General features: G+C 39.6%; 1 long non-coding RNA gene across 1 annotated transcript in view; it reads right to left on the reverse strand.

Annotated features, from left to right (window-relative positions):
- Positions 1-561: 561 nt before the first annotated feature.
- The window catches only part of LOC104998740, an 18,033-nt gene continuing 8,666 nt past the window's right edge, over positions 562-9,928 (reverse strand). The window contains exon 3 of the long non-coding RNA XR_826501.1: positions 562-4,237. This is a non-coding gene — a long non-coding RNA (uncharacterized LOC104998740). The remainder of the gene's footprint in view (positions 4,238-9,928) is intronic.

The raw sequence follows: 9,928 nt of genomic DNA on the forward strand, positions 1-9,928 counted from the left end.
GAATTAAACTTGATGGAATACAGATTTCCATTTTCAAAAGAACTTTAAGTTTTTCCCACAGCGGTTTTTGTGGCTCCGTTGCCAGTCTCTGAACAATTTTGTAATTCAGTCATAATTCTGTCAACAGTAGGCTGAGGAGGATAGTGGCTACAGTTGTCACATAGCCAGGCTGGCTATGTGACATAAAAGATGCTCAAAAGATTTCCAGTAGTGGATGATGGGTTCTATAGGATGGACCAATGTTCATGGAACCACTGCCTTTATCTCAACAATGTCTATCTTCACCTCAGAGGCTGTTGCTAGGGTAATTAACTACTTAGCATTCAGAGAAAAATTATACATTAGGTTTTATGTCTGTTCAAACTTCTGTATAGTTTAATTTTGAAAACACAGCCACACCATTGATCAGTCTTAGTGGGGAAAGTTACAGTTGACTTGCAAGGGCAATTTTAAATACACATATTTGCAACCAGATATCTACTGTTAAATGAACATTTTTTGAGTCATTAACTGCTCACAGCTAAGGAACAAATTTCACAAAACACGGATAATTCCACCTTATCCTCTCAAACAAATTTTATTCATATTCTGCTCTAACAAATATAGCATGAAGGCAACAGTTGTTTAAGTTTCTTAGTGTATGGCACGGATGAAAAGAAACAAACATATTCAGAAGCAGTCCAGTACTGAAATGCTGGTTTAACAAAAGAGGCACGTATTATTCTATTTAGCAGTTTATACCAGATCTCAGAAGACTTTTTTTTTCCCTTGCAAGCAACAGACTACATTTATTTGCATTAAGTAAAAACATATCTTGATCAAGAAAATTACTTTTTTTCTGATTTTCCTTTATATCACAAATGTCAGGGTAAGGCAAATCCTTAATGAATCGTATGATAAAAACCCTATTCCCCAAGAAAATATATTGGACATATTCTGCTAACTTTGTTATTTTTCAAAGCAAAGCTGACATGCACCACATACAGAGAAATGTCATTTCAAATCGAGTGCATCAAGCAGAACTGTATTAATTCACAAAGAGGCTTTTCAGTGTTTCATAGAAAGATGTACAATTAGCTGCGATGACTAATAGGTGACCCAGTATCACAGACTGTGTTTCAGATGCCTCCTTTGTAAGCTTTTGTGAAGGAAGGCTTGTCCATCACTTGGGTAGTTACCAGCTAGAGGACAGACCCTTTGTCTCTCCTACAATGAGTACCTTTTTAAATAGAACTATTATGTGGAAAGCCCACCTCCATCCCCTGTATGCTAATAGGACTTAAATAAGGGGCTATTTGCCTCCCACTCTCCTTCCTATAAACCCTTGAGTCACCTAGCCTGGCTAGAGTGTGGTTGGAAACTGACTTCCAGAATTCACGTTCGGAGAATGAATCAGTCTGGCAAATTTTCCATTGCACGGTTTGTACAATGACAGCACCAGTGAGATAAAGGTTTCCTGTGTTGTGGGTATCTTCTATGTGGCCAAAAGCTAGATTTTTAATGTTTTACTATTGAAATGAAAATCGCTTCATTGTTTGTTTTAAGCATAAAATCTTCTAGCCAAACAGCAACTCAAAAGCAGAATGAGGGAAAAAGTGAAAACACAATCTAATCATAAAGTGAAATGTAAACCAATTCGGGAGCAGGGTCGATGGTCTTTACTCCTGACTCAATTTCCTGGATGCAGAGCCCACTTTCTTTTTCTATAATTTTCAGGCAGAGAACTCCTTCCTCTCATTGATACCCACCCACATTGAAAACTGGATGAATGGCTGTCATTGACATCAAAAGGAACACCAGGACAGACATAATTCTGATCCCTACTGTTCCTGCCAGAGACATTAGATCTTTGTCCGTTAAAAAAAAAAAGATCCCCATCCTTCTTGCCTCCTCACATTGTTTTCCAATGTGACTCATTACTGAGCATGAGTAGCACGCACACTTGGGAGGCACAGGAAAATGTCCTCCTAGTAGATTGCACTTGTCAAGTACTGGGTTGGCCAAGAAGTGCATTCAGGTTTTCCTGTTACATCATATGGAAAACCCGAACGAACATGGTTGGGCAACCCAACCCTTCACAAGAACGATGGCGACTGTCAACTAAGTCATACAGATGATGTGAAATATAGAAACTGTCTATATTCCCGTGGCATCATTTCCTGGATTAGTGTAAATGAGGCTTTTTCTTGGTTTTCTAGAAAGCAGTGTCTAATGGCAGTAAAGGATATATAAGTTTCGGTATCAAACTGTGGAATTATGGCAGAAGGGAGAACAGGTGTGTTCCAAAATCATGAAGTCACTTAAATGTCACTGCTTAGGTTGATGATCCTCAACAACAAGAGGATGTTAAAACATACTACATAGGTAGAAATACAACTTACTATTCCAGTAGACCAAATAAGCCATCAAATAAGGCAACAAATTCAGAAAAGCCAAAACAAAATTCATAGGAAGACGAGAAAGTGAAATTTTCTTTAGAGGAAGGAGCAAAACTGAAGAACTCCATGGAATATGTAGAAAGCAGAACCCCTGATTATTGTAGAAATGCTCCATGTGATCCATTCCTTTTCTCCCTCTACTAAGAAAAAAATACGCACTTCACTTACAATTCTGAAGCCCTCATAAGGAAGATGGGTTTAAGAAGAGAGAGGGAGAGAGGGGGACAAGTGGAGAAAGCCGCATCAGCATACATACACTATTGTGTGTAGACGGACAGCTGAAGGGAAGTACCGCACCGCGAGCTCAGTCCGGCCTTCTGTGATGATGCAGATGCTGGGATGGGGCAGGGGAGGGAGGCGCCAGAGGGAGCGGGTATATGTGTAATTACGGCTGGTTCCCGCTATTGTACGGCAGAAACCAACACAACAGTGTAAAAAATTAAAAAGCAAAAACCAGGAAGGAAAAAAAAAAGATATGCAAGAAATAATGGAAGTTTCCACAGGGACGAGTAGACTGGTCTTAGAGCCGGGGAGGCAGGCTTCTTGCCTGCTCAGGGTTCTATCCTTGTTGGCTCTGGGACAATATTTGTGACAACCTCTGATGTCTTCCCGCACCCTTAATCCCTTGTGCCCACTGTACCAGGGACATCTTGGCTTATTAGTCCCGCTGCTTCCCTTCAATGTGTGCTGGGAGAGGGGACAGCCATCAAATTAGTCTTGAACTTGGCGTGAACAAAGCACACCATTTAAATGCAAACCAGGAAGCCAGAACTGCAAGCAAGGCCTCTAATTGCCTCCAAATTCAAACGAGAATCTGCTCTGTGGGTCATCAGTCCTTGGGTAAAAACAAGATGTTCTTTTATGAAAAGCAGATGTATAAAGATTTCAAGGAGAACTTTTTTGATTCTAAATGCAGCAGTCTCCCTCTCAACTAAAAGGCCCAGGAAAGTGCCCTTAGAATTGTGTCACAAGGAATTGCTTCTCCCTGAAGGAAAAACACAGTAAAGACTTCCTGAACCAGGTGAGCTCTGCTGAAAGTCAGTGTCGGACAAGAACGCACCTCCCGTCTTGTTATCAAGGAAGAGACCAGGGTCCGTCCGCCTTCCTCGTTATGCCTCCGTGGTCTGCTCCGGATTAAACCCTGCCTTCATATTCCTCCTTAGAGCCTCATGGAACAGCGTTGGACCTCGGGAACCCCTGAATACAAGCCCATTTGAAACCAATCCTCCTGACCTTTTCCCAAGTGATTTCTGAGGGTTTTGCCCATTTTCTGTCCTGCCTCCTTCCTCTATGGATTCTACTGATATAGGGTTTGATGTTTCCTCAAATGCAGCTTATCAGTCACCTTCCTTCTCTCTCCTTTTTTTTTTTGGAAGAAACCACTGTACCAACCAGCTTTGTGAAATAACCGAGAAAGCAGACAGGGACCAGAACACACTTGTGCGTTACACGTGCCACTGCGACCCTGGGGCGGAGTCGGGAGAAGAAAAGACAGAAACGACAGGGATAGCGCCTGAAAGTTGCATTCACGTGGGTCCCCCACCAAATGAAAGAAAACTTTTTTTTTTTTTTTCTTTTTTTTTTTTCTTTCTGCGGGTAAACAGAACAAAACGCAGCTGGAGAAATGAGAGCAAAGGATTCCCCGTCCTTCGGTGGGACGCGCCTCCCCCCACCCCCACCCGCCTGCACAGTGCACGTGCGCGCCAGTGTCTTCTCACACCTCCCCAGGGCCAGGAGCCTGCACACTGAGGACTGTCATTTACTGCCACCTCGTTGTCCCTTTGCTTCATCGTGTGCCCCTGCCGAAGACAAGGAGAAGCCATTTGTTAAAGACGTCATCATAGGTTGAGCAAGCAGTATCTTTTAAATACAGCCATTTAAATGTTTTTCACCCTCCAAACGTGCCTAGAAAGATGTTTAATTATCAGAGAGCTTGGGGTATCTGAGCTGTTATTGGTAGCATGGCGTATCTTTAAAGACCATATAAATCATTGTTAATAGATGTATACAACATGGACAACTTGCTGATGGGGGAGATTAACTCAAGTCTTCAAAGTATTATTTGAGAAACTGAATCTTGAAGCCATGGGTCCTCTCTTCTTGGCCCTATCACGTGTTCCAGTTTCTAGGGCTCAACATAGAAACAGTAAAAATGTACATGATGCTGGTTTGCAAAAGACATGGATGGTCATCCCACTGCTTTGAGATCATTCTTATTAAGTAGGCATCTGCTGTGTTCTCCACTTGTGAAAGGACTCTAAGATATCCTGCCTTAGAAGAACCTATAGGGAAATGCATAGATCACAAGTATACTGCAAAGTCTTTTGAAAAATGCATTTAACCTACACCACTACCAAGACATAAAACACTCCCATTGCCCCAGAAAGTTCTCACTTCAATTATGAACCCTACTCTTTTTTAAAAAATTTATTTCAATTGGAGACTAATTACAATATTGTGGTTTTTGCCATACACTGACATGAATCAGTCACAGGTGTACATGTGTCCCCCATGGAGAACCCCCACCCACCTCCCTCCCCATCCATCCCTCAGGGTCGTCCCAGTGCATCAGCTTTGAGTGCCCTGTTTCAGGCATCGAACTTGGACTGGTCATCTCTTTCACATATGGTAATATACATGTTTCAATGCTATTCTCTCAAACCATCCCACCCTTGCCTTCTCCCACAGAGTCCAAAACTCTGTTCCTTATATCTGTCTCTTTTGCTGTCTTGCATATAGGGTCGTCATTACTGTCCTTCTAAATTCCATATATATACATTAATATACTGTATTGGTGTTTTTCTTTCTGACTTACTTCACTCTGTATAATAGGCTCCTGTTTCATCCACCTCATTAGAACTGATTTAAATGTGATGAACCCTACTCTTGTTGGAATGAACAATTGATCTGATTTCTGTTACCATAAATTAATCTTGTCAAGGATGAATTGGAGATGATCTCTGAGCTAACTTTCTGTTCTAGTGTCCTATGAATCTTTAAAAAAAATACTCTTTGAGGTGTGTATGTGTATGGAAAAGCAGTATAGTGCTCATTGTAGATAATATTTAAAATACCCAAAAGTAGACAAGGAATCCTGCATGATCCTTCTATTGATAACTAACTTCTGTAATTAATGTTACACAGTATTTCCTTATATTATTTTTCTCTTTCTACCTATATATAAAACTATTAATTTTAATAATGAAAATTGCAAACATGAAGGAAATTAGACAATGGTAAGTATATCTAGAATATATTTACCATTCAGATTTAGTGTTAATATTTTTCAAATTTCCTTGCAATCTTTATTAAAAAAAATAAAACAGTATTGGTAAATTAAAATATTTACAGATAGTTTTAATTTATCTGTATATTATCTCTTACTTCCCAAGATTACTGAATCCTGATATTAGTGTGAATCCACAACATGCATGTTTTTATACTTTTACAGACATGTATATACAAATAGACACAATAGAAAGTGGGTAGTGTTATGTGGTATATTATAAAATAGACATAAATAATTATTCTTTTAACCATTCATTAATATTGTTACAAATTTGTAATCTATATATATTATGGTTTTCATTTGTGTTCACCATTCTTCTTGGCTTGCAATTGTTTCCTACACCATACTCTTCTCTGGGCTCAATTTTCTTTTTACTGTTATGCCTCCTTTGGTAGCTTTTAGAGAAAAGGTATGTGAGTAGCAAATCTTTCTTTTTTCTTGAAAATGACAAATGTCATTTTCTTAAATGATACTGAAACTAGTGAAGAACTCTATGTTGACCATTATTTTCATCCATGTTTTGAAGACTTAGAATTATTCCATTATCTTCTGACCTAAATTCTTGATCTTGGGAAATTGCTGTCCTTGCAATACCTATTTAGTTGTGGTTAACTCTTTCTCTTTGTGTTAATTTTTCCTCTCTGTTGGTGTTCTGCAGTGCATAAGTGTGAATATATTTTGTTTTGTTTGTGCCAGATCTTAGTTGCGGCATGCAGGACCTTCCAATTTTGCTGTGGTGTGCGGTATCTTTTACTTGTGGCATGCGGGGTCTTTAGTTGCAGCATGCGAACTCATGGTTGCGGCATGTGGGAGGCCTGTGGGACCTAGTCCCTGACCGGGGATGGAACCTGCAGCCCCCTGCGTTGGGAGTGCAGAGTCTTAGCCGCTGGACCACCAGGAAAGTCTGGTGAATTTATTTTAAACATGCCCTTCTTGTAACTTATGATTCTTCTTTTAACTCAAATTTTTTGACTTTCATCAATTCCGATAAATCCTTGGCAGTATCTTTCAAATACTATCAACATCTCCTTTTAGAGCTCTTGTTGAACAAAAAATATCTTAGTTATTCTGTTTCTATTCCTTATATCTACTCATGTGTCATTTATATTGCTATACATTTACTTGCTTTTTCCAAATTGTTAATTTTTCATAGTTTGCTGCTTTCTTACAGTTTTATGTCTACTTTTTATCTTTTGACATTTAAATGTATTTATTTTATGAAATCTTCAACATTACCCTCAAGTTCTTGTAGTGCTAATCATCCTGCAATTTTACCCATCAACTCTCATTCGTAATAGACCATTTCCTTGTGTGTTTTATAAACTCATCTTTGGAAATGTATTTCTTCAGGAGGAATTCTAAAGGATAGTTTTACATTACATTTCCATTTGCTGACTCTCCCAGGGGGTCACACTGGTCTATAATCAAGTATAAATTAATGTCTTGGTTTGTATATTACTGTATGACTTTAGATGGCATAAATTTGTGCTTCAAACACATGGTGTGTATGTGTCTTCTGCTTACCATGGGAGCCTTTTCTTTCCCCATGAAGCACCCTAGGCCAGCTCAAGTCTCCTTGTTAATATCTTGAGCTGGGAATCTCAGATATATTTATGTAGAGGTGTCAATTTCAGCTCCTTACCTTGAGTGGCCCAAGGTCCAGGGGGCATTAAAACCCAAATTTCTTGCCTTAGAGTCTGTATCTACACCAAAAACCAAACTGTAGTTCTGGGGACAGCTGCATCGTCAGCTCACCAGATTATTGCTTTGGCCTCAAATTCCTCTTCATTTTTGATAGCTTTCATGTTAACTTTGTATTTGTATTGAGAGGGTTTTTTTATTTTTTCCACCTTTTCAGTCACCTGTTGCTACAAAACAAGCCACGCCAAAACACAGTGGCCCCCAAACCCACAATTTATTATTCTAATGATTCTATAAGTTGGCGTGGGCTCAGGTGGGCACTTCATCTACTCTAGGTGGCATCCACTGGGGTCTGAACACCCAAAATGCCCTCTCACTTTCTAAAGTCTCTCTCCATGTGGCAGTCCCCATTCTATACCACAGCTTGAGCTTCGTAGAGGGTGGCTGGATTCCAAGAGCAAGCATTCTGAGAGCATAAAAAGTTACCAGGTCTCGTAAAGCCCACGCTGGAAGCCACACTTGGCCTGCCATGTTTCTCCAGAAACAGAAGTTCAGGTTCCATAAGCATCTTTTGCTGTGGTGGCAGTTTAGTCGCTAAGTCATGTCCAACTTTCTTGTGATATCATGGACTGCAGCCCGCCAGTCTCCTCTGTCCATGGGATTCCCCAGGCAGGACTACTGGAGTGGGTTGCCAGTTCCTTCTCCAGGGGATCTTCCCGACCCAGAGAAGATGAACCCAGGTCTCCTGCATTGGCAGGTAGAGTCTTTACCACTGAGCCACCTGGTAAGCCTGTAACCATATTTACATGCCCTCAAATACTTGTTGTGAAATTATTTTTACATTTGCACAGCACTCTATTGATTGATTGAACTGTTCCTCTGTTGTCATTTATGATATCCCTGATTTTTAAACAAATTATACAGCACTAAATTTTCTTGTATTAAGTCTTTGAACTCTAATTTTAATCCCATTTCACTGTATTTCGTTAATTTTCTTGGAGGTATGATGCACAGAACTAAAGGTTCTTCCTGTTGAACTACCAATAACCTCTATAAACCCCGCTATGTAAATGATGATGACGTTCCTTAGGTCATACTGTTTGCTGTGACAACTGTGTTCAGAAATGCACTATTTTTTTAGGGAACAGTACTGTGTCAAAGAATTTTGTTCTGGAGGTATCTGAACTTCCATGATCAACTGAGTGACCCTGTGCGAGTCATTTCTTCCTAGAGTTGAAGGACTGCTCTGAAGAGGTAAGGGGGAGGAGTCAGGATACATACTTTTGCAACAAAGTTAAACTAATTTTGAACTTTAAGTTTTGACAAGGTATTCACTTGGGTAAAGGTATGTTCAGTTCAGTTCAGTTGCTCAGTCGTGTCCGACTCTTTGCGAAAGGTATGTGGCTAGATTCATGTTTATGGCCAAGGGAAATATTTTGATATTAACCAAGGAAAACATACTTATTTTGGTATTTCATCTAGATATTGATCATATAGAAAAATAATAGTGTCTATAAGAAAAAAAAATCTAGACAAGAAGTCTGTAGTGTGTTGGCAGTGAAAGGGAAGAAGGTAAGGTGGTACTGAGGAACTTGCTTTTAAATTGTTCAGGTTTACTCTCACTTCACTGCTTTTTAATGGAAACTTCTCTACCATATCATTTCTGCAGCTTAGGATAATTTTAAATACATGAATAAGGTTTAAAAAAAGAAGAAATGTTTGTAAGACCGTTTGTATGAGTTTACATTTTTTATCAGTCCTATGCTGTATATGTATTGCACAAATACTATTATAATTTAGTTTTCAAGGAAGTTTAAAATCATGATGGGAAGACAGCTGCCTGCTTTCACATATTCTCAAACTTTAGTCTGCCACCATGCTGGAGCTTGAGTCTGGTGCAACTTGGATTTCTGGGAGAGTACAGAAGCCTATGGAGAAGATGCTGGGAGATGTGAATAAAAACTTTTGCCTGCCATATTCCACCATCCTGACACTGAGCCCTGAGGGGACTTATGATGGGAAAGAACAGGGCAAGTTCTTTCTGAATAGAAATAGATAAGGTGCGTATCAAAGGAATAATTTCAATGAGCCCAGATTCTCGCATCTTCCCATATGTAGAAAAGTGCTAAATTCATTACCTTGAGATGTCTGGTTTTCCTTAATTAATGGCAATCTTTTGATGTTTCAATTACCTGGTTTTTGTTGCAAATATCCTGGCTCTTCCCTTGCCTCTTCAAAGCAACACCTCAGAGCTATCTGAGAGGTTGCCTCCTGGTCTTAAAGTCCTCAGAGAGTTCACTGAATAAAACATAATTTTCAACTTTAAGGTTGTGCTTTTTTTTTTTTTTTTCCCCAGTTGACAGTTTTGGGAACCAAATGAAGAAGCCTAGAGCAGAGTTCCTCACCTAAACTCTACCAGGCGTCTTTTGGGCCAGAACACCTCCTTCGGGAGTCCAGATGATTTTGGTGAGTCACTCCTGGTTTTCAGATCTCCTATTATTGGTTAATGATGCTAAATTTTATGCAGTGGTGTTAAGCGCCTTTTTGGAGGAGTCGATGG

The sequence above is a fragment of the Bison bison genome, unplaced genomic scaffold, assembly GCF_000754665.1.
Source record: "Bison bison bison isolate TAMUID 2011002044 unplaced genomic scaffold, Bison_UMD1.0 scf7180017864335, whole genome shotgun sequence".
Lineage (NCBI taxonomy): Eukaryota > Metazoa > Chordata > Mammalia > Artiodactyla > Bovidae > Bison > Bison bison.